The sequence below is a fragment of the Parasteatoda tepidariorum genome, chromosome 12 (genome assembly GCF_982258835.1).
Source record: "Parasteatoda tepidariorum strain Cologne lab strain chromosome 12, Ptep-v5.0, whole genome shotgun sequence".
NCBI lineage: Eukaryota > Metazoa > Arthropoda > Arachnida > Araneae > Theridiidae > Parasteatoda > Parasteatoda tepidariorum.
In genome coordinates, this window is record NC_141766.1 from 45,299,737 (window position 1) to 45,325,688 (window position 25,952).

At 29.6% G+C, this 25,952-nt stretch overlaps 1 protein-coding gene across 1 annotated transcript in view; it reads right to left on the reverse strand.

Moving 5' to 3' along the window:
- Positions 1-25,952, reverse strand: part of LOC107450569 (small conductance calcium-activated potassium channel protein 1-like) — a 657,806-nt gene that overhangs the window by 440,594 nt on the left and 191,260 nt on the right. The window contains exon 3 of the mRNA XM_071188289.2: positions 21,245-21,300. The gene's annotated coding sequence lies outside the window, so the exon portion shown is untranslated. The remainder of the gene's footprint in view (positions 1-21,244; positions 21,301-25,952) is intronic.

Genomic DNA, 25,952 nt, shown 5'->3' on the forward strand with positions numbered 1-25,952 from the left:
AGGGCCCAATAAAGGTTTAAAAATTATTTCATCTCTACTTTGTAAATTCATTCCCAATATCAGCTCAAATAGGCAGCTATTCAAATGTAATCAATAATAAACTTCTTTGTTTTTGTAAATATCAAACAAATATTTTTGTAATCTTTTTTAATAAATTATAGTTGTTAAGCAAATCCATTTCTGAAGTATTTAAATAACTTCAAGCACAAATATTTAAAAAAAATGCTTTGAGGAAAATATAAAAAAAAAAACTGTTTAAAACATCGATATTCCTCGCTAAAAATTAGCTGAAAAAAACTTAATGCATTCAAATTTATCTTCTAAAATAATTTCAGATGTAAATATGCTCGCTCTAAGAAAATTGGTATCGTTAATGAGCTTTAAGTTGCAAATTTTTTAGCTGGAAGGATTGTGTTGAGATTAATAGTTAGTTAAAAATGGTTACGCAATGTTTTTTTCTAACAGTTTCTAATAGTTTTGGCAACGACAATCGAGATATTCTACTTTGCATAATTGCTTTCATTCCACAATCAATATATTTTATTGGACTTTTTCTTAGCTTTATTGACTTTTTGATAAACATTTTGTGCATAAAATGTAAACAACGGGTAATTTAGTATTTTTCTAATCGATTTCTTAATGATAGCTTTGAAACTATAAACAAAAATCGATATTAGTAAAAAATATTTTTTGTTGGTAACAAGACAGTTTTAATTTCATTCTTTAAGAACGTAATAAATTACTGACTTTCAATTTATTATTTAAATAATTATTAATTTGCTTGACAAATTTTATTCCTTAGTACTCGGATATCGTCTCTGATGATAAATCCAAAATCACCACTCTAAAATTAAAACTGTTTATGGGTTAATTATAAGCGACCACATTATGCTACGATTGATCTATGCCAATAGCAGAGATGCCAAATTGCTCCGGCCAGCAAATATTTATTTTAAAGTGGTAGTTTATCAATTGTGATTCTTGGCTTAATAAATTCAATTTAGTAGATTTTTATCCGGCACTATTTCTAAATACTTCGTAGGCTTATATAATTCATCACTTTATAGTACTTATGTCATGTTATACCAGCAAAAATATTCAAATATTTGCAGAAGTTTACCGTTTCTTTTCAATTATTTTGGCTTGTGCGGAGCAATTGGCTCTGCAATAGTCTCAGTAGCCTCCACACGGGATTTCATAAGTAGTCTGCGTGGGCCATTTGAGAGGTGAACCAGTTGTGTGCATGAACCTAAATTCTGTTTTTAAAAGTAATTGCATACCTGCCAACTTTTACGCATTTGGCGTAGAATTTTATTTTTATATTTAAAGTGGCAGTAAATATATACTTTTTTTTTCTTTTCTGAACTTAATTTTTAAATTATTTTGATCACCACTATACTTTAAAAAATTAAGCATATATATCGATATGTGTTGCTATCATGGTTGTCAGCTTAAGCTTTTTCAAATACAACGTATTTTCTGGCTTAAAATTTAAATTTTAATTCCATTTTAATACCACTGGAAAAAATCATAATGGAAGGGATTAAAAGTTGGCAGGTATGTAATTGAGCGAAATTTATCATATATATTTGAGAATTGAATGTGTAGTTGTTGGCAAGTAAATAAAACAAACCAATCATATTCATAAAATAAACAAATTTTTGACATATATTTGCTACCACTATCTAATTTTTAATACATTTTTTATTGCATGGTTATTTCGTAAACCGGTTTACCTTCATAGTGGTCTGATCGGACTACCTTTAAAAAACCATGCGGAGGCTTTCAGTTATAGGAGGTATTGATAGTGCCCGTTTACGGTGACAGGTACTTCATAAATTCACCAATAAGTCAAATGTGATATGAATTTTAAAAATGTTCTTAAAATACTATACAGGGTTATTCATAATTCCCTCCGTCTGTAAACGCTATTTTTCTTTAATACAACTGGCTTCAGTGGTACATGTTACTGCCATCTACCGGCAACTGCTTAAATTAAAACTTGAATACTTTCGGAATAATTTCATACGTTCTTTTTTGCCATATTCGTCTTCGTTTTATACTATAACGCTTCGAAACCCCGGAGGCTATTATGAATTACCCGGTGTATATAATTTTGAATGATTTGGAGCCTACACTATTTCGAACAGCATTTTAAAGCACTTGGCGTGCAAATAATAAAAGATAATTCGCTGATCACGCAATGAAGAAAAATAGTAAGAATTGTACACTGATTATGTTACCTACAAGTAATATTATATTTTTACCTTTATTAGACTATATTATTCTCAAAAGTAATTCGCTGTAACGGTCATTCATGCATAATTGCGTAATAATGAATACATAATTGCTGAATCATCTGATTTCTCTCCATTTCCAGAAAACTCTCTTTTTCAAAGTAGCAGCAAAATGTATGCGATTTATTTTATCTTGATTTATCAATGTATGCGTTTTATGCGTTTTATTTTATCAATTATGCCTACGCAGTTAAATGCAATGTGGTGATGTAGTACATCATGCATATCTGCCAACTTTTAATCCCTTCCATTATCATTTTTCCCAGTGGCATTAAAATGGAATTAAAACTTCAATTTTAAGCAAACAAGTACGTTGTCTTTGAAAAAACTTAAGTTAACAACAATAATTGCAACGCATATTAATATATGTGCTTCATTTTTGTAAGAATAGTGGTGATAAAAATCATTTAAAAATTAGTTTATAAAAGAAAAAATAGTATATATTTACTACCACTTTAAATATGAAAATAAAATCTTCCGGAAAATCCGGAAGAGTTGGCAGGTATGCATCATGTATTAACACGTTCACGCCGGGTGTTGTGCCTGAAAACTGGACGGAAAAGAGAAAATACTGGTAGAAGAACTATTTCAATATTAGATAATATTCGGGAGGAGTTAATCTATTCTCAACAATAACAATTCACTGTAAGGAAATTTATTACGGTGAAGAAGCAATTCAATATAAAAATTGCATCCGTTAAAAAGCAATTGGTAGTTATAGATTTTTATTATTCCCGGAAAAAAATGAAATTTATTTGTTACCAGTTTTTACTCCGGTGCGCCGCCCTATAAGACAATCTAGCGTGAACCACCGGTTAGTCACCCCGGCGTGAACGTGTTAAGTTGACTAACTATATATCCGTTTAAATCAGAGATTCGTACCGACGTACTAAGTAATGTATCACTTTGACCAACTATATATTAGCCTGAATCAGAGATGCCAACTGCTTCGGACAAGCTTAAATAATTAAAAAAAAAACGGTAATTAACTACAAAGTAAATTTTGCAAATATTTGACTATTTTTGCTTGCTTTTTAAAAGGTATAGCATGACATGAGTACTTTGAAGTGGTGAATTATATAAGCCTACGAATTATTTAGAAATAGTGGTGGATAAAAATCTACTAAATTGAATTTATTAAGCAGCGAATCATTGATAAACTACCTCTTTAAAATATATATTTGCTGTCCGGAGCAAGTTGGCATCTCTGAAACAGGAAGACTGTTGACTGTTGATGTGTGGGGGATCTCTGCTACTCGCTTTTATCCCCCTTGCTGTAAGGTGTATTTTTTGTGAGTTGAGTTGTTGATGCTGAAGATGATGACGATGTCTGAATCAGGTAACAAAGTAGCGTATCACTTAAGCCTTTAAATTATTTAAAAGTAATGGTGAGTAAAAACCATATAAATTAAATTTACTAAACCAAGTACCATGCACATACCTGCCAACTTTTAATCCCTTCCATTATAATTATTCCCAGTGGTAGTAAAATGGAATTAGAATTTCAATTGTATACGTTGTAATTGAAAAAGCTTTAGCTGACAACCATGATAGTAATACATGTTAATATATATGCTTACTTTTTTTAAGAGTAGTGGTAATCAAAATCATTTTAAAATTAATCTTATAGAAGAAAAAATAGTATATATTTACTACCACTTTAAATATAAAAATAACATTTTACGCCAAATGCGTAAAAGTTGGCAGGTATGCATGCATTAACACGTGGAGCGCCGCTTCAACCACCGGTGGCTGACACTGAAATTACATTTAGGCTGCGTCTGCCACCTTTTGCTGACACTGACCTTTCACATAGGCCGCGAAAAACGGCTGGCTGACAGCGTATAACATGATATAGAACTATAAAATTTACACTCTTTTATGGAATTGCAGAAAATTTATTCAAAATTTACTTAATTATTGTGATTCTTGGTTTAATAAATTCAATTTAGTAGATTTTTGTCCACCACTATTTCTACACAATTCGTAGGCTTATATAATTCACCACTTTTATCAGATATGTCATGATAAGCATTCTAAAAAAATAGCAAAATCCGTCTAATATTTGCAAATTTAGTTTGTAGTTATTTACCGTGGCCAGATGGACAAGCCATGTAAAATTAGCTTGGCGTTCAACGCGTTAATTAAAATACTACCACTCGAAAATATTTATCCGCTGTTCGGAGAAGTTGGCATCTCTGCTTTTACTTTTTAAAACCGTGTTGAAGGCAATATTTTTAGTTTTAAAACTGCGTCACTGTTGTTAGAAATTTTCCGTTTCTTTAAAATAAAAACAAAGAAATGTAATAAACTAAATCCTTTTTTTTCTTAAAACAAAATCTATTTTAAAATAGCAAATTTAAAAGCTTTTTTGTTAAGTTTTGTTCATCTTCAAACAATAACATGTTGCATTGTTTCATGTACTGAAAGCAGTGTAAATAAATGTTCCTTTTAGTTTTTATTCAATCCCATTACTACAGAACACTCAAAATCACTCAACCCATTATTCTTGGTAAATTTTTTTCCCAATTATGGGTTTGTATTTCTTTTCTTCGTGCTCAGTATTGATTATGTGGCAATAACATGATGTTTTTTTCTTTTGATTCTCGTCCAGTAGACGATCAATACACTGAATAACACATCATAAAACATCAGAGCAAATCTCACTTAACTTAAGATTTAATTTAGGTAAAAATAGTAAAAACATTACTTGAATTTCTCGAGGGTTGTATTTTTAATGTGTGATGAAGAATTTTACTTATAAATAAATTTAATTTATTATAATTACAGGTAATTACATTAATTTTCTTTATTAAAGAATTTGTTCAACAAAACATGAGATGCATACACCTGCCAACTTTTACGCATTTGGCGTAAAATGTTATTCTTATATTTAAAGTGGTAGTAAATATATACTATTTTTTATTTTATAAACTTAAATTTAAACTCATTTCGATCACCAGTATTCTTAAAAAAATTTAGCATGTATATTAATATGCATTACTTTCTTGGTTGTCAACTGAAGATTTTCAAATACAACATATTATTTTGCTTACAATTGAAAATTTAATTCCATTTTAATACCACTGGGAAAAATCATGATGGAAGGGATTAAAAGTTGGCAGGTATGGATGCAGAATCAAGAACTATTATTTTAGTTTTAGTGCAAAATTAGGGAATTTTACTACTGGTCAGTGCGCATTTGTAGCATTTTTGACACGTTCACGCCGGGGTGACCCACCGGTGGGTCACGCTAGATTGTCTCATCGGGTGGCGCACCGGAGTAAAAACTGGTAACAAATAAATTAAATTTTTTAGTTTTTTTCCGGGAATAATAAAAATTCATAACTAACAATTGTTTTTAACGGATGCAACTTTTATATTGAATTGCTTCTTCGTCGTGATAAATTGCCTTACAGTGAAATGTTATTGTTGAGAATAGATTAAGCCCTCCCGAATATTACCTAATAGTGAAATAGTTCTTCTTCCATCATTTTCTCTTTTCCGTCCCGCTTTCAGGCGCAACACCCAGCGTGAGCGTGTTAACAGAGGCCACTTTTTTCGAAAATCGAATATTTTAAGTTATTGAATGAATTTTTGACGTACATAATTTGGGGAATTTCGCTTGTAGAATTTTTCAAAAATAGTACTAGCACTAAGTACTAAGTTATTAAGTTATAATGTAAATTTCACTGAAATTGAATTTTTGAAATTGCAATTTGCGTTGACTTCTGATCTCAATACATATATATATATATTTATTATAGGTACATTACAATAGAAAGAACTATCTTATTTTTGGAAAATAAATCTATTAAGCCACACAATACTTTTATTTAATTATTTTTTTTAAAAAGGAACCATCCTAAATGCTAAGTACTAAGGTATTGTTTTATAAAGTAAATTTCACTTAAATTGAATTTTTGAAGCTGTAATCTGCGTTGACTTCAGATCTCAAAATATATCTATTTCTATATATCTATTTCTATATATCTATTGCAAATATATTATAAATATATCTAAATATATCTAAATCCAAATATATCTAAATATATCTAAGTAGAAAGAGCAATTATGTTTTTAAAAATTAAATGCTGTTAGGCGATAATTTTTTTTTTTGGACTTGGACTCAAAGTTTTGATGTATTGATTTATTAAGTAAATTTTACTCAAAATTAGAGTAAACTTATTGACTTTTGTATTTGCCATGAAAAACAAGCTTCTAGAACCTGTGTTACAATTTGAAAAAAGGTTATTATCGAATCAGTTTAAAAATTCGCTTAATTTTTTTTTTAACTCCAAGATATGTAGTAAGTTTTTTTTATCTTGTAAAATATTTTTTTTTACTGAAAAATGAGCTAATGTTATTAAAATCTGTATCTTACTATTTTTACTCTAGCATTGATTTGTATCTAAAAAAAGTTTTTTTTCAATAAATTGTCTTACTTTTATAAGCAAAACTAGCGGTAAATATCACAGCTAATTCAATGAAATATTCATAAAAGTATATCTTTGAAGAAGCTTAACTAAGTTTTAATTTCTTTGATCTATGGAACATTTTATTACTTCTTAAAAAAAAACTTTTTATCAAAATTTTCTGACGCGTTTTGCGGTTTAAAGTATTGATTAAATCGGCACTTTTTTCTGGATTTTCATCAGACATGACTTCAAAGAAATGCTTTTTTCCCCCAAAAGTTTAGAAAATACGCCATTTTGTTTCTCTTTTATTTATAAGAAGATTTTATAAAACGTAAGGAAAAAAATATTCATAAAATTTTTCTAAACTTCATTTTCACCCTTCAAATTCGCAGAAACTTCTTTAAACTTTACTAAAATTTAATTTGCAAAAAAGTTTTTGAGCCAGCTTTTACCCTTTCTGATCCAGGAAATGTGATATTGAACAGGCAGCATATTAACTAATGCATCCACAGACTATATGAAACCTAGTAAACATATATACTTGAACTCTTTGTTATAAAATACATAGTGTTTGCTAAAAATAGAAGACAATTACAAGCAAGTAGTTTTGCATTTTTAGTAATTTGCAATATTTTGCAATAATTGCAATATCTTGCTTATTTAAAAATGCACCAGGAAATGTTTGGTGTACTTTTTATTTTGGTTATAGCTCAAAGTGCGAGTCTCAAAAAAAGGATGTAGCTCGAAATGCACCTTTGAAAAGTGGGTGTAGTTAAAAAACTGCATGCAAAAAAAAATGGATTTGGCTCGAAATATGCGTTGAAGAAAACGGATGTAGCCATTATCTCCTACATCAAAATGCCTCCAAACGGTATTTTATAAGTAGACTTTGCAAACTATTTAAAAAGTGAAACAGTTGTGTGCATAAACCCAAATTCTATTTTAAAACATTGCTGACCGGTAACTTTTCTGAAAATTGCCCCATGGGTTCGGCTATTGTTTTGAAAGCGGATGTGGGAGTAAAACAATGTAAAAAAAAGTTTAAAAGTTTTTAATTTTCAATGCCGTATGAAAAAAAAAATATAACAATCACCTATGTGCAAAGGTACACCTCATGTTTTGCAAATATATCGGGTTTCGTAAAGTTATAAAAAATTGGTAGAGAATTAAATAGTAAAACTTGAAAAGTAAGGAAAATTACTCCCACTTTCTAATATAGTCACCACGAGATAACTGCTAACGAAAACACGAGTTAACTCGTGACCGGTCATCACCTCCTACATCAAGAAGCCTCCACAGGGTCTTTTATAAGTAGTCCGCGCAGACTGTTTAAAAAGTGAACCAGTTGTGCGCATGAAACCAAAACCTTTTATAAAAGTAATTGAGAGAAATTTATCTTATATATTTGAGAATTGAATCTGCAGTGGTTGACAAGTGAATAAGCAAACCAATAATATTCATTAATAAAATAAAATTTTAATCATATATTTGCTACCACTTTCTCATTTTAACTAGATTTTATATTAAACGGCTCCTTCGTAAACTGTTTTACCTTCATAGTGGTCAGATCGGACTACTTATAGAAAACCTTGTGGAGTAGCTGACAGCGACGCGGCCCCTATCCCATCGTTCGGTAAGTGGATATCCTTCACAGTGGTTTGATCGGACTACCTCTAAAAAACCGTGTGGAGGCTTTCAGTTATAGGAGGCGTTGGACCGGTCAGCAATGTGTTAAAAGTACTTGAGAGAAATTTAGCATATATTTTTGAGAATTGAATTAGTAGTGATTGAGAAGTAAATAAGACAAACCAATCAAATTCATAAATTAATAATTCTGTAGACATATATTTGTATCTACTTTCTCATTTTTACTAGATTTTATATTAAACGGTTCCTTCGTAAACTGGTTTACCTTCATAGTGGTCAGATCGGATTACTTGTAGGAAACCTTGTGGAGTAGTTGACAGCGACGCGTGCCCTATCCTATCCGTTGTGAAGCTGTTTGAAATATATATACTCATGTTTGTAAAAATTGCAACACCATGTAGGACTTACGCGAGTGAGCTGAAATTTTCAGGAAATGCAAAGTAGAGCATAATATGCGAATGATTAGAATTTTAGACCCTTAGCGCATGCGTATGCTGAGCAGCGCCCTCTGAACGGCGGATGGATCCGAATAAATAGACGGCTGTAGCGAGGCGTGTATGGTTATCTGCTAGTGATAAACGTTAGCTCAAACGTTACTTATGCCTCTTCGACGAAAGAGAGCGAGATTTCAACAACTTACGGAATTTCAAAGGGGGAGAATCATCGGCCTTCGTGAAGCTGGATTGTCTCATCGGGCAGTAGCCGCTCGTGTGCAGCGTAACAGCAGCACAGTGATGCGTGTTTGGAAGCAGTGGATGGACGAGTGTCGGACAACTCGGAAATCCGGGAGTGGACCCCAAAATGTCACGTCAGCTCGCGATGATAGACACCTGGTCCGCATGGCGCTGACAGACCGTACGGCTCCCTCTAGACAACTGGTAGCACAGTGGTCCATAGCTACAGGTGTTTCATTGTGCGCTTCATCAATTCGTAGACGTTAACTGCAGCGTGGACTGCGTGCAAGGACTTCTTTATACAGGATCACCCTCACGCTAAACCATAGCCGCCTGCGGCTACAATGGGCCAATCAGCATAAGGACTGGCGTGCTGATTGGCAGCATATCGTGTTTTCTGACGAATCCCGCTTAAATTTTTGGTACCATAATGGCCGCATCAGTGTCAGACGCTATGCCTGTGAATGTCACCTTCCGTAGTGCATTATCGAGCGCCACAGTGAACAAACACCCGGAGTTATGGTCTGGGGTGCCATAGCATATCATGGACGATCTCAATTGCTGCGAATTGTGGGTAATCTGAACAACAACCGGTACACCAGTGAAGTTTTACAGCCCCAAGCTGTTCCCCTCCTTCAAGCCTTGCCAGGCACTGTATTTCAATAAGACAATGCCCGCCCTCATATAGCTAGGACTGTTCAATCCTTCCTTGCATTGTGGCAGGTACAGCTTCTTCCTTGGCCTGCGTATTCCCCAGATATGTCACCGATTGAACATGTGTGTCATTTCGTTGGCCGGTGCCTCGCTCGTGATCCTCGTCCTGTTGCTTCTACAGACGAACTTTGGGTACGCATGCAAACTATATGGAATGTTCTTCCTCAGAGAGACATTCAAAATTTACTTGACTCCATACCACGAAGTGTTGCAGCGCTTATTGCGGTGCGAGGTGGCTACACAAAATGCTGATTTCGATCTCTTGTTATTGTTTGTTTGCTTTGAAAGTTTAATCATTTATTCGTACCACTACCACTCAACCGTGTAGTAAATTTCATTCAATTATGACGATTCCTTCATGGTGTTGCAATTTTCACAAAGAGGAGTTTATATATATATATATATATATATATATATATATATATATATATATATATATATATATATATATATATATATATATATATATATATATATATATATTATGACGATTATGACGATTCCTTCATGGTGTTGCAATTTTCACAAAGAGGAGTTTATATATATATATATATATATATATATATATATATATATATATATATATATATATATATATATATATATATATATATATATATATATATATATATATATATATATATATATATATATATATATATATATATATATATATATATATATATATATATATATATATATATATATATATATATATATATATATATATATATATATATATATATATATATATATATATATATATATATATATATATATATATATATATATATATATATATATATATATATATATATATATATATATATATATATATATATATATATATATATATATATATATATATATATATATATATATTAAATAAGGACTCTACGAATATATTATTTGTTTTGCTATAAATGAAAATATTCTACAACATTATTTCACGTAGAAGTTTTTTTTCTTTTCGATTAATTATATCTTACATTTTTAGCTTGAGGTTTTCCGTAACAACTCTTATAACTGTTTAGTTTATTATCCTAATAAAACTTAAATCTATAACCTAAAACCTATAATAAAATATTTAAGTGGTTTTTTAAAAGGAAACCATTTTTTAGTATAATCTCCAGTCTTCTTTTTGTCAGTACTTTTTGAGACTTTTACGATCAAATTTCCGGTACGATCTTTCATTCTTTTTCGATATGAAAAATTGCCCATTTCTTCAAAAAATGGCCCTTCTTTCATTGACATGTTCTCGGTAAAAATACAATATGCACCTTAAAGGCTTTTTATGTACTTCATAAGCTTTTTATAGAGTATTACTCATTGTTAAAGAGAGTAATTCATAATGCGTATTTTTTTAAAATTTTACCAGTGAAAAATTATTTTCTTTTACTTTTAAAATATTAAATATTTTGAAGTCAAATAAATAATATATTGAGATATCTGTGATCCGCCAGCCTTTAGTTTTTAAAGTGAAATGAGTTCACTTTCTGCATTTCTATGATTGTTCACATTCAATTGGGCACGATTTGTTTTTGTTGCTTCAAAAGACTTATAGTTAAAAATGTTAACGGTGGTGATAGCAAATAGTTAAGATCTTCTGTTTTCTTAATTATTAAACATTATCTTTAAATTATCAGGTGAGCTAGATCTTTCCGGTTGGCAGCTCTGTGTTAAGATTCATTGTAGAGAAGTTGGCATATATATGTATTCAAGATAAACCTCCAATTTAGACAGTAGAAGTTATATAAATACCCACTACTTTTTCCAAAAAGAGCTTTTTTTCGAAATATTGAAGGTTCGCAACAGTTATTTTCTTTCTAGAATATTTTTAGAATAACGTATTTTATTTACAGGCTCATCTTAAGTTTTTTAATAATATATTTATTTTCGCACTTTCCCATTAAAAACTTAGTAATGAATCAGATCCTATCTGCGAGCAACGCATTTTTTTTTACTCATTTCTATTCATTTAGCGTACTGCACTCATCAAATCCTATCCTAGAATAATCCCTTTCTAGACACAGAGGATAAAACCGAGAAGAATAGATCCTATCACCTACTTAACCAACCTTATTCGCAGCATTGGTTGGATATTCATGGCAGAATAAGACAAAAATAAGAGTTTTTCTAGGAAAAAAAAACTATTTTTTTCCAAATTTCACTAAATCCTTCCTTTAAGTTGTGTATAAATAAAAAGAATTGAGATGCTGAAGCGAGACTGAATGAAATTTGTGAAATTTCTTGTTCTAAAAACCTTTCTATTCAACTAAACTACATAATAGTTCACCAATTTCGTTGTAAGCCCTAAAAACATATTCCACTTTTAAACATACACTGTATGAATTTATAATTAATATAGACAATATTGATTATTTATTCATTCTTTAAGAAAGGCAGGCAGTATCTTTTCTCTTTTATTCTCAGCTATCTGCAAAACAGCTGTATTTCTAATTGTACTATTTAACCTTAGGCCACGGTAAGTATACTTACCACAACTTCCATGGGGAACATTTTTACCACTTTTAATATACTTGTTTCCACTTGTTAATAATTTCAGCTTTCTTGAAGTGCATTTGAATAAAATTGGTAACCATTTGTTAGGTTAAAATAAAACGTATAAAAGTTATATAATACATAATTCCTTTTGAAGTTTGCAGCATTTATAAAATTTGTTTTATAAATAGGGAAAAATAAAAGTCAATAAGTTCCTAATAGGTCGTGGTAAATATACTTACCACCAAAAAAAATTACATTAAAATTTAGATTAATTTTTCATGAGCGAAATGAGTTTTTTTCTTATATTAATTATTATTCTTATATCAATTTCAAATCCAAAAATACTTTAATTTGCTTTTACTAGAAATAAATGGCCCATTAAGGGGTTTAAGATGTAATATTTCATATTTCTAAATTTTTATGCTTTTTATAATAATTATTTCATTTATACAATATCAAGCCTGCCAACAACTGCTCTTTTTGCAAAATATTTCATATGGTGCTAAACATATAAAAACCAAAGCTTACAGACTTTTTGAAAAGTTTGCCAACATTTTAAGAGCCTCCCCACGAAAGAGATGGAACTAAGTGGCGCTGAATATGCACTTTTAAATCATTTCTACATTAGTGGCATGAAAAATAAATATATATGAATAAAAAATAATACTTTAACCATTTAGAGGGTCATTTATTTCTTCTATAGGTAAATGAAAGAGTTTTTGGAATTGAAATTCATGTAAGAATAGTAATCATATATGGTAACGTTACTTTTAAAAAGTAACGAGTAAAAGTACAAGTATTTTTAAAAAAAGTAACGAGTAAAAAGTAAAAAGTTCTTATTTTAAAAAGTAACGAGTAAAAAGTACAAGTAAAAGTACAAGTACTGAACAAAAAAAGTAACGATTTAAAAGTACATTTCTAGGTAATCGAAAATTCAAAGTAACCTAAACTTTTATTGAGTAATATTCTTATGTTCTTTAATGTTTTTGCAAAAGTGTTGTTATTTGTTTAATTATTTTTAATTTTGAAAGTTATGGAGATTAATTTTTTTTTAAAATTCGGAAGAATATTATAATATAATTTTATAATATAATTTTATAATATAATCGTATAATATAATTTTAAAATCAAATATAATTTTAATATAAAACTTTTCATGGATTTGCACAAAAAAGAAATTTTATCTATTGATTTTAATTTTTAACTTATTATTTTTATTTGTTTGAATTACCATTGATCTGAAATTGTTTTACTCTTTAGAAACGCGTTTTAAAAGCACAAAAGTAAACAAAGCAAACACGGGGTTTTAGATAGCTTTCTGATCTGTGAGCTAGTAAAAAATCATTGAATGTGCAGTATAAGTTGAAACAGAAGGTATTTATACACGAAGTTAGCTGTGAATGCATATATATTGCGCATTAATTTTATAAGTAAAAAAAACTTGAGTATTTTTTTTTAATTAATTTTTTTTTTTAAAAAAAAGCTTACCGTGCTTACCGAGTTTTAGAAAAAAGTAACGATTTCATTCCATATTTCCGTTACAAATACTTGTACTTTTTCCCTAAAAAAGTAACGAAAGTACAAGTAAAAGTACTAAATTTAAAAAGTAACGAAGTAAAGTAAAAGTACGTACTTTTTACTTGTACCGGCGGTACAAGTAACGAAAGTAAAAGTACTGCCATATATGATAGTAATTGATATAAGAAAAGAAAAACTCATTTAGCTCATACAAATTTATTTAAATTTTATTGCCATTTTTTTTTGGTGGTAAGTATATTTACCATGACTTGTTAGGAACTTATTGACTTTCATTTTTCTTTATTTATAAAATAAATTTTATAAATGCTACAAACTTCAGAAGGAATTATGCATTTTATAACTTCTGTACGCTTTCTTATACTAAAAAATGGCTGCCAATTTTATTCAAACGCACTTCAAGAAAACTGAAGTAATTAACAAATTGAAACCTAACTTGAAAAAGGTAGAAAAGTTAACACAAGGACTTTAAAAATTGGTGGTAAGTACTTACTATGGCTTTAGAAGGGGTTCAAACATTAACCCTTTATTGGGCCTGTATTTCTAGTAAACGTAAATTAAAGTATTTTTGGAATTGAAATTGTTTTAAAAACAGTAATTGATATTAAAAAAAACTCCTTTAGTTTATAAAAATGCCATTTTTTTAGTAGTAAATACATTTAACATTACCTATTAGGAACTTACTGACTTTTATTTTTCTTTATTTATAAAATACATTCCTTAAATGCTACAAACTTCAAAAGGAATTATGTATTTTATAACTTTTATACGTTTTATAAAAGTGACAAATGGTTACCAATTTTATTCAAACTCACTTCAAGAAAGCTGATGTTATTGAAAAATGGAAACCTAAATTAAAAGTGGTAAAATGTGGTCGTAAGTATCCTTACCACGGCCTTCAAAAGGATTAATTTAGCTACCATTAGAATAAATTTTTGGAAAAAGCGTAGAAAGTTGGCAGTCCTGTACATACATACATACATACATATATATATATATATATATATATATATATATATATATATATATATATATATATATATATATATATATATATATATATATATATATATATATATATATATATATATATATATATATATATATATATATATATATATATATATATATATATATATATATATATATATATATATATATATATATATAAACATATATATATATATATATATATATATATATGATGACTACATGTTTACCTTCATTATTTTTGAACTTATCGATTTTTAGTTCTGTTCAATAAAGTTTGTTTGTTTGTTTATTAAAATATATAAATACGTATAAAACGCTCTCTGGAAAAGCATTTTACATATATATTTCCTTCGATCAACTTTTGTTATTCTTTAACTGGAATACAGAATTCTGTGAAAAAAATCATAAAACTGCCGAAGTATATTTTGAGCAGTGGGGAGGGTAGGATAAACCTTTCCCACAAATTTCGTATTCTAGGGAACCATGTGTATCACTATATCTCAGCTGGCGTCGTAGTAAAACGCTTCTTTCTTTTTTTTATATTCTTTTTTCTCTTTCATGCATTTGTTTATTTTGTATTGATTTAATACATAAACATGGGTAATCCTTACATAGGTTTGAGCTTACTGTTTAATTAATTTATCTATTTTGAACTTTAATTTTTTGCTTGAAACTTCCTCAATGCAATATTAAATTAATAAGAGAAAGAGCTGTTCATGCTGATGCAAAATTACCGATTATCAAAACCAAATTAGTGAACTATGTATTTTGGCTTTATCTCTATACGCCCTTTTATTGTGATCTTGACAATCTTAAAAAATTGAGTCATGGTGGCTCAGAGGATTGAGCTCTCGCATACCAATGAGGTGTCCCGGGTCCGAATCCCTGAAATGGCTGGTCAATCCGAGTTCCGCACCTGGCTCGCACCGATCACAGTGCTGACGAAAATTATCCGCAGTGGTTGACGGATCATGTATTAGACTCCCCTCGTCCTCAGGGTAACAGTTGGAGGATTTAGTGGTTTCCGTCTCCATGCAAAGCAAGCGCATCACGAATTTCATAAAAAAATGCTCCTCGAAGACAAGTTTCTCCCAATACTTGATCCAGGAGTTCTCTTGTCTTCTGGAATGGGTTCAAAATTTCTAGGCTACGAAAATTAGTGGTCGTAAATCCAAGAAATTGGGTCGGCTGTTCAACGACGGTTATCAAATAAAATAAAATGACGTTCAATAGAGCACTCGCCTCCCAATGAGGTTAACCGGGTTCGAATCCCGGCAATGATGGTTGGTTCGAGTTCCAAACCCGGCACGCCCCGACCACAGTGCTGACGTAAAATATCCTCAGTGATAAATCTTTATTAAATCAATATAATATTTTGTTTAGTATTTTTAGACTCTATAGATATCAAATGTTTTGTCCATTTTAAAAAATTGTTTCTTCACCTTAATCATATATTTTTAGCCTTGTCATTTTGCTTTACCTATAACATGCACTTTATGTTATATCAGGGATAACTGCTGTAAGTTCCATAATATATATATATATATATATATATATATATATATATATATATATATTAGACTTCAACTTGTCAGAAGTAGTGGTGAGTAAATACCCCATAAATCGAATTTACTAAATCAAGTTGCATACATTACAACGAAAATCTCGTTACTACAGAAAAATACGTATTTATCTGCATTCCGAAGCAAAGCAACATCCTGCTTTAACCTTTTTCGGTGCCCTTATTTACAATCTAGTGACATTTAACAACTCGTTCTCCTTCCGGAGATTTTCTTCTTGGTTTTTTTTTTATTAATATCAGAAAATGCTAAATAGAAGGGTGGGTCGTTAAAAGCCGCTGGATTGGGAAATTGTTTCAGATATAGTGTTGCCTATCTGTCTTCTTTATACCGGAATATAATAAATCCCTACAGGTATTATAAAGAAAAATTTGATTTTTATTGAACATTGGTTATTTAATCATTTTAATACATATTTATGTAGGCATGTTTTCTCAATATTTAAGCTAAATATTTGATAAGAAAAGCGGAATAAAATAGAAGTAAAATAGTAATATACAGTTTGAAATGGAAGATTTTAGTTCAGTGAAAATTTTTTGATTCAGATTTGAATGACTTTAAATTGTATATCTCGCCTTCTCTTTTACAAACAGTATATAACATGAAAAATTACATACCAGGTATTATACCATCAAGCTCTCTCTAGTATGGTGTTTAATATACCATATAGTATGATATCATAGATCCCTTATACTATGGAAAAGGTATAAATGTAATCAAGAATAGTATGGTAACGTATATCTTGTATAGTATGGTATGTATGAATGGGTCCTTCCTATAAAGAGGCAGTGACGTTTGTGGGACAGAAGTGGTATTCTTGGTCATAGATGGCACCACAGAAAAGCAAAAAAAAACACCCTCTGCCTTAAATTCACTTGGCTTTCACCAAGCAGGCTTGTTGGCATCGGCAAGTGGCATTAGAAACAACAACAGTGTGGTATAGAATGTCTCGTATCTCGTAGTATAAGTAATTGTATACTATAAGGTGTATTGATATTGTTCTCGTCTGACTTTATAATGGAATTATCTGAAAAATCTTTATAATACTGCTCAATCTTTGGTTGCTAATAACACATTTAGTTTCCCTCTGTCAAGAACTGCTAAAAGCACCTTTGAGGCTCTAAAAGCAACTTAAAGATAGTTGTAGTAAAAATGAGGTGATTGAATGAGGGTTTTCCGGGAATAATTAAAATCCATAACTACCAATTTTTTTTAACGGATGCAATTTTTATATTGAATTGCTTCTTCGCCGTGATGAATTTCAGTGAATTGTTATTGTTGAGAATAGATTAACTCCTCCCGAATATTATCTAATATTGAAATAGTTCTTTTACCAGTATTTTCTCTTTTCCCGTACCAGTATTTTCACTTTTCTCTGCGTGAATGTGTTAAACTGTACCTAACCTTATAGTAAACTAAAGAAAAAAAATATGTTATAAAATGTTGCTAATTTTACTGCATTTTTACTGAAATTTTGAATTTGATTAGTCACCGCTTTTTTAAATTTTAGTCATTTTAATTACTTTTTAGCAATAGCTATCAAATCAGCAAATTTTGTTACGAATTAACACGTTCACGCCGGGGTGACCCACCGGTGGGTCACGCTAGATTGTCTCATATTGGCAGCGCACCGGAGTAAAAACTGGTAACAATAAATTTCATTTTTTAGTTTTTTTCCGGGAATAATAAAAGTCTATAGCTACCAATTATTTTTAACGGTTGCAATTTTTATATTGAATTGCTTCTTCGCCATGATAAATTTCCTTACAGTGAACTGTTATTGTTGAGAATAGATTAACTCCTCCCGAATATTATCTAATATTGAAATAATTCTTCTACCAGTATTTTCTCTTTTCCCGTACCAGTATTTTCACTTTTCCCGGCGTGAGCGTGTTAAATATGCTGTTATAATTCTTAAAATACCAAAAAATAACTTTTCTGATAATTAAAATGCATTAAAAATTATTTTAACGTCTCTGAAAAGTTCACAATAAAAAATTTCACATTTATGTTATGGGGATTTTTTCTTTTGCACTTTTAGAAGAAGAAAAATTGCCGGTCATAAGTGTTAGTTACAAAAAAATGTGTTACTGAAAATTTCAAACTTTCCTTAAAAAATTTCCATCATTTAAAATTTGGTAATGATTATTATTTTGTACATGTACTCATTTTTTCATTTGTTACGATAAACAATATTAGTTTCTTTTCGAATCCATTAAATAAACGAATATAAGCATATACACTTTGCCACCATTAGAAAAGAAAAATTCGACAAATTGGCATATCTGTACTAAAATTGATTCTCAACTATTTATTTTTCATTACAGCAGGGTTCACAATCTTACAGTGTATTGCAGAACTTCCGAATAAATACCGTCTAGTGGATGGATGTTTCTTTCCCTCTATCTGTGTTCTATGTCCTTTTTCCTTTGTGTGTGAATGTGTGAATGTGACCCGCCCTATAAACGGGTTGTGGTAGTGTGACGTGGGCGACGCTGTTCCACCGCCGTGGCTTCGCCACAGGTGCCCACTGGGTAACGAAAAGAGAATTAGCAGTTCTGGCACTTTCTGTGGCCAATGAACAATATCTCCAAGTGCCCGCCATTAAAAAAAAAAAAAAAAAGCTTTCACGCTTAAATGAAAATCTCAAATTTTTACCTGCTCTTTGGCATAACTATCAACTTTAATTCCTTTCAGATAATGTTTTTCAAGTTGTTTTGAAATGAGAATTGAATTACATTTATAAGTAAAGATTATTCCATTTTTGTTTTTCCAGAACTTAAACAAACTGTCGCATTTATTAGATATTTCAGTTGCAGTGTTACAAAGTTATTTTAATTAAATTTTTAAATCCGAGAATTAAGTGGAATAACATAAATTTTGTTAGTAATTCAAATATAAGAATAAATTTTCATGCGGCATTTGTAAAAGTAAGCAGTTACGCTTCATGCTTCTGGAATTGTTTGACTCGTTGAATGCCATGGGAGCCATCGGTGACCGGCACTGAGTTTGCTCGTAGCGCCAAGGGTGTCACCGGTGACCAGTGAAGCCAAGATTATTAGAAACACATAATTCGAGAAAAAAAAAATTCTAATATTATTATCGTTACTAAAATGGTTTGAAGAAATTAACTCCTTGGGGACGGGTGATTCATAAAAGCATTCGTACAAAATCAGGCTCAGGATGTAAACCACTATTTCTCAAAAAAAAGGTAGCTTAAATGTAAGCTTTGCTCATTTGACAGACTTACTTTGCGTTTACTTTAATTACTGTTAGTTTATTCATATATATAAGCAATGTTAGTTCAAAGTATAACTAATTTTATTTTGAACTAAAGTAATGATGAATTAAATAAATCAAACAATTATAACCCCGCCCACAAATAAACTACTAAAGAACTACTTTGGTTACCAGTTTTATCTTTTTACTCTGATTGATGCAGTTTCATGCTGTCACGTATTTCTGACAGTCGGCCCGAAAGGGTTAATGCAATATAGAACTCACAAAAATAGTTTTATTTATTTACACAGAGACGCCAACTTGCTCCGGACAGAAAACAAATTTTTTTCAAGTTTTAATTTATCAATTGTGATTCTTGGATTAATAAATTCAATTTTTATCTACCACTATTTCCAAACAATTTGTAGACTTATATAATTCACCACTTTTTTCAGATATGTCATGCTCGACCTTTTAAAAAACTTGACAAGTCTATCTAATATTTGCAAATTTAGTTTGCAGTTATTTACCGTTTTGGTCAGACGGGCAAGCCATGGAAAATTAGCGTGACATTCAACGTGTTGAAAGCTAACAGCTGGAGCCCCTGAATTAGACAGGCCGACTTATCGTTTATTGTTGGAGCAAAGAGCTAACATAAGCACAGCGAATAAATATTTTCAAGTGGTAGTTAATTTATCTTAATTCTTGGTTTAATAAGTTCGATTTAGTAAATTTTAATCCACCACTATTTCTGAACAATGCGTAGACTTATATAATTCACCACTTTATAGTACTTATTACATGCCTCGCATTTTTAAATGCAAGCAAATATTCTCAACTATTTGCAAAATTTACTTTGTAGTTATTTACCGTTTTTTAAATTGTTTTGGCGTGTCTGTAATAACATAACTAATACTAACATAACCTTAACTTGCGAACTTGTTTGCTCCTATATTGCTCGATAGGTCAGCTCTGATAGTATAGGAGCCTTACTAACAGCCATTGGTACTGTACGTCTAGACTGAAACAATCTGTTTTAACTCAATATTTTCCAAAATTTAGAGTGGCTGGTAAGAAACTCGAGTTGCTTTAAAGACAAAAACTTCTAGTTGTGGTTTGCATTATTGTCGAAAATAATTCGGACAGTATTTTTCCCAGTATTTTTATTTCAAGAGTAGGGTAGAAGCTTATAACTTGAGATTTATTCAATCATAAGTTCATAAAACAATATTTGACTTCGTAAGTTCTTAAAGCTTATGGAGTTTATCAAATAAATATTATTAGTAAGTGTATTTCCTAACATCGTTATCCTTGAGGTTTACCAGTTCAGAGTATCTATTCTGAACATTATTATAAAAAAAACCCTGAAACTTTTGGTTCGATGACTTTCATTTCGTTTTCTTTATTGCTACAGAAAGAAAAACATGCCAAAGAGAGAAAGTTCAGTCACTACTTCAGTGATTGAAGCAGAGTCAAAATATATTTTTCTTTCTCTTCGCGTGAAATAACGTTTTTTTCTTTATATCAGTAATGCTGACCACTTTTTTTCCTTCGATTTCCGCCATTGATGAAATCGGTTCGCTGCATTATTTAGGGCATATTTCTTCAGCTACGCAAGAAAAAAATGGCAAGTGTCTATTAAAAGAATCAGATCTACTTACCAGAGAAGTCTAGGATATAACACAGGTAATAAGTCCGAAAGATGCATTAGGGGTAACTATAAAAAATATGAAAGCCTTGTTTCAATAAAGTTACAAAATAAAGTTACAGAAAGTACTAATAATATACAATAATATGCACACAAAAATATTATGATATGCAAAATATACTACACAAAATATATTATAGGCAGTAAAGTTTTTTTTTCAAAAAAGAGATAGTTAAAATGGTACACTTCCTAATTAACTTATGCATTATTTAATATGCAAATAAACGTTCAACTTACATAAAATAAATCTTAGATTTGTTCAAAATAACACTTTTGAGATTGCTGTTCCAAATAATGCTATTACTTTAAGCACTAGCGCCCTCTTCCCTGTGTGAAAATGACGCGAAAAATTATTTTTACTAAAATTAATGAAATTTCTGTAATTTTTTGAACTGAAATAGTTTTTCAAATGCTGAAAATGTCGTTATTCATCATTGAAATTTCATAAATTAACCTAATCATCAATTGCTGAGAAATTTAAATCGCATTTATGGATTTTATATTTTATATGAAATTTCATAAATTTACCTAATCATCAATTGCTGATAAATTTAAATCGCATTTATGGATTTTAAATTTTAAGGCAATTAAAATTCCCACTAGTTAACAGTTTTTTTAGTAACTATTAGACTGTTTTCATAGTTAAAAGATACAAAAGAATAATCATGCTTGTTATTAGAGAGATAGAGAAAATATATATACAAAAGGGACACCGGTGTCCCATCTGCGCCGAAAGGTTAAATGTGTAGCATGCGTGGAAATACAGAAAGAAGAAAAAAAAACAGAAATATTTTTTTCTTAATGCCTTTGTATGTAACGTTTTCCCCTATATAACAGGGCTGCCCACTTTCTATGCTTTTTTGAAAAAAAATTATTCCAGAGGTAGCTATATTTATGCTGGGCTGTGCTCTGTCCATCCTAGGATTTTCCAACCTGAAGGTGGGGTAGAGGATCATAACAATAGATATGATCCATCAATGTGTCAAAGGGAAAAATATATTGTTATGAATAGATCTTTGAAGTGGGGACTCTTAAATTTTAACAAATGTCCATCGCCAAACATTTGGCGATGGACATTTGTAACATCTCTTCAGCAACCCCTAAAGATTGTACCACCACGTGTTGTCAATAGAGAATTTTTAGCAATCAAGATGGAGATATGTGATTATCAATTGTTAGATAATCGTTTTTCATTTATCATAAACATACCAATCTAATCAATATGTGGGATTTTTAACAAAATTTATTTAGAAGTTATTTTATGCTCGCAGTCAATGTTCATTTTTTTACGAAAGTGCACGTTTAGTAAAAAATACAAAATCTAAAAAAAGTTCATTTACAAAATAATTGTTTAGTAGAAATTTTCAATTTCCTGATATTCCAGATTTTAAGCTAAGCAAAACTGTTGTGATTTTTCCTAACTTTTTGCATTTTTCTTTGATATTTATGAATTTTGGGCACGTTCAGATGACCACTATAATCTACCAAAGTAAACAAGGATTTTAAATATAATTGATTTGGAATCGAAGAGCAGAAGAATAAAGATTTTCAATTCAACGTCTTTTTATTTCAATTAATTAAGAAAATTTCATCGTTTAATTAAAAATTTTATACGTTCAAATTTTTAAGATGATGAATTCAAGTTCATGTATTTATTTATTATTTTCAACCAATCTAGCAACAAACTCACCACAGAAATTTTATCAAGGAATTCTTAAATGGCGAATTAGGAAATCATTTAATAAATTACTATTTGTTTTCTTTTTCATTTCTCTGTTTTTTTCATTAAGATAATTAAAAAATAACTTTAAAATTACTTAAAGATTAAAAATCTTTACTAGATCAAAAATCTCAAACAAATATGATTGTTATAATGAAAAATTATTGACTAACTTATGCTATTTATGCTTTCAATGTTCAAATATATTAATATATACATTGATATTAAGGTATTAGGAATTGTTCAGCACTCCATTATTTAAAATGCACTAGAAAGTTTTAAGACTTTACGATCCAAACAAAATAATTTTGAAATGAAAAATATTATATATATATATATATATATATATATATATATATATATATATATATATATATATATATATATATATATATATATATATATATATATTTATTTTTAAAAATAGTATGGCGTATGTATACTATTTCAAAAAAAAAAAAATGACGCGATCTTCATTTTTTTTTTTGATGTACTACGGGGCCTGAATTGCTTGAAACTTTTTGAATTTTTAAAATCAGATCAAATTTTTTTTTAATTCATTTTTAGCGTACCGAGCGTAAAAGAACTACTTGAAATACTCATATTTTGCGCAGTTTTTTGCAATTTTTTTTTAAAATTTTAAATCAATACTGTTGTAATTAATTTTGAATTGTAACAGAAAGTTTGTTTAATTCCATAGAATATTTTTAAAGTTATAGCAAAAGACCATAAAACAAAAAATTATCTTTTTTTTTAATAAAAAGAAAACCTTCATAGCTCCATTAATATTTACGCTAGGTTTACGAAATGTTATACTGTTACTAAAAAGAACAACTTAAGTAATTGGTACAAGTTCCAAGCTTATTGCTTGATTTTCTGGCACAGGATGTTAAAAAACTTGTTATTTTTCATTACTTATTATAGGTTTCCAAAATCTCTGAAAGCTATAAACTTTATTGCTAGTGTTAAAAATCGAGTGAAATAACCAACTCTAAAGTTACAAAATAATCCTTTAGGACATTCTTGCGAATAGTATGCATATATATATATATATATATATATATATATATATATATATATATATATATATATATATATATATATATATATATATATATATATATATATATATATATATATATATATATATATATATATATATATACCTTATTTACGTGGTATTAGAGCTGCACAATGGGCTATTGACGACGGTCTGGGAAAACCCTCGAGGATGATCCAAAGACATGACATCGCAATTTTGATCCTCTGTATAGGGGATGGCTCCCGTGCTATGCTAGCCCGGCGACCTGCGCTTGAAGTCGAGCACTTTACGGTAGAAGAGTTTAACGAGGACCGAAACCAAGCACCCTCGATCCTTACGCAAGCTGATCAAAATGGTGACCCACTCGCTAACTGACCGCAGCAAGTGCTGTTTGACTTCAATTCTCTAGTAACCGTGTCTTTACGATCAATCCACTGCTTGAGTGTGTGTATATATATATATGTATATATATATATATATTCGCATAACTGAAATGATAGAAGGCAATTTCAATCTGTTCAAAAATGTATAACTGGATTATGCGCTTTTTCGCCATTTCTTAAACTTCTTTTACGTTGAATAATTCCTACTAAACCATTCTTTTTTTTTCTAATTTTTTTTTCTTTTTCTCGAAATTTTCATTTTGAACGCGAGTACTAACACTTGACTTCAAAAGCTACAAAAACTGAAACATTTTAATAAAACTCTGATTTGATGCTGTTAAAAGTTAATGTTTTTATCGAAAAACATAAGTGGTTCAAAAGAAATTTAAAAAATTTCTAATTTTTAAAGATATGATAGAAAGCTATATTTATAAATTTTTAACAAATAAAATTAAATCTTAACTAAATGTGCTTAAAAGAGTAACTAGAATTTTTAAAACAAAATCTTTTTTTTAATCGATTTTCTGGAAGAAACAAAGCTAAAATGATTGAGAAAGATGTATAGGAGTTGTTAAACGAAGCGATAGTGTAATGAACCTTCAATTAATTAACAAAAAAATTACTGTATTATTTGAATTTCTTTAAAAACTATAGTTATGTTGATTTCGTAAAAATGTAAGACGAATTGCATGTTGTTTACATACTTTAACGAAGATAAAACATAATTAATAAGATTAATATTTAAAAAATATTAGTTCAATCAACATAAAATTATTATGTTAAAAATATTTGTTCCAATCTCAATTGGAACAATAATTTACTAGACTTTTAATATTACTTAATTTTTTTAATTACTCGACTTCATACAATATGACTTGGTTTAAATTTGACAGTAAAATATTGTGTTTCAAAAACATTATCAGTGTACAGAATTACATAGAAAAAATATATAATTGTAATTAATTAGTAAACATGATTGTGGTAGAATATTTCATTATAAAACAATATTGATGTAATTTTAATTTTCAGGAAAGATAAATTACCGCCTTAAAAAAAGAAAGATTGTTTACTTTTTATGTTAAGAATTCATTTGAACAACATTAATAATTAATCATATTAGAAATGTATGAAGAAAATTTTTAATTGTCAAAATAATTTTTACATTGTAGTTCCAAATTTTTTTTTAAAAAAAAAAAAAAAAAAAAACACCCACACATTAAGAAATATTTTTTATGTATAGATATTTTGACTGGTACTTGTCTTTATTCGGCATCGCCATTTTTTTCGCATGTTCTTAGCTGCAACATTTTTGTAACTACAAATCATTGAAGACGACTATTTTACGCGTCATTCATAAAAAGGCGGCCAACATTTTCATCCATCTAGATTTGGCTTTATTTCGCTATTCTGGCGCACACGCTTAAAATTTTATGCGGCAGTCGATCTTGAACTGATAAGAGTGTGAGCAGGTGTGTGAGGCAGGGGGGCCTCACACACCTGCAGATAATTATGGGGT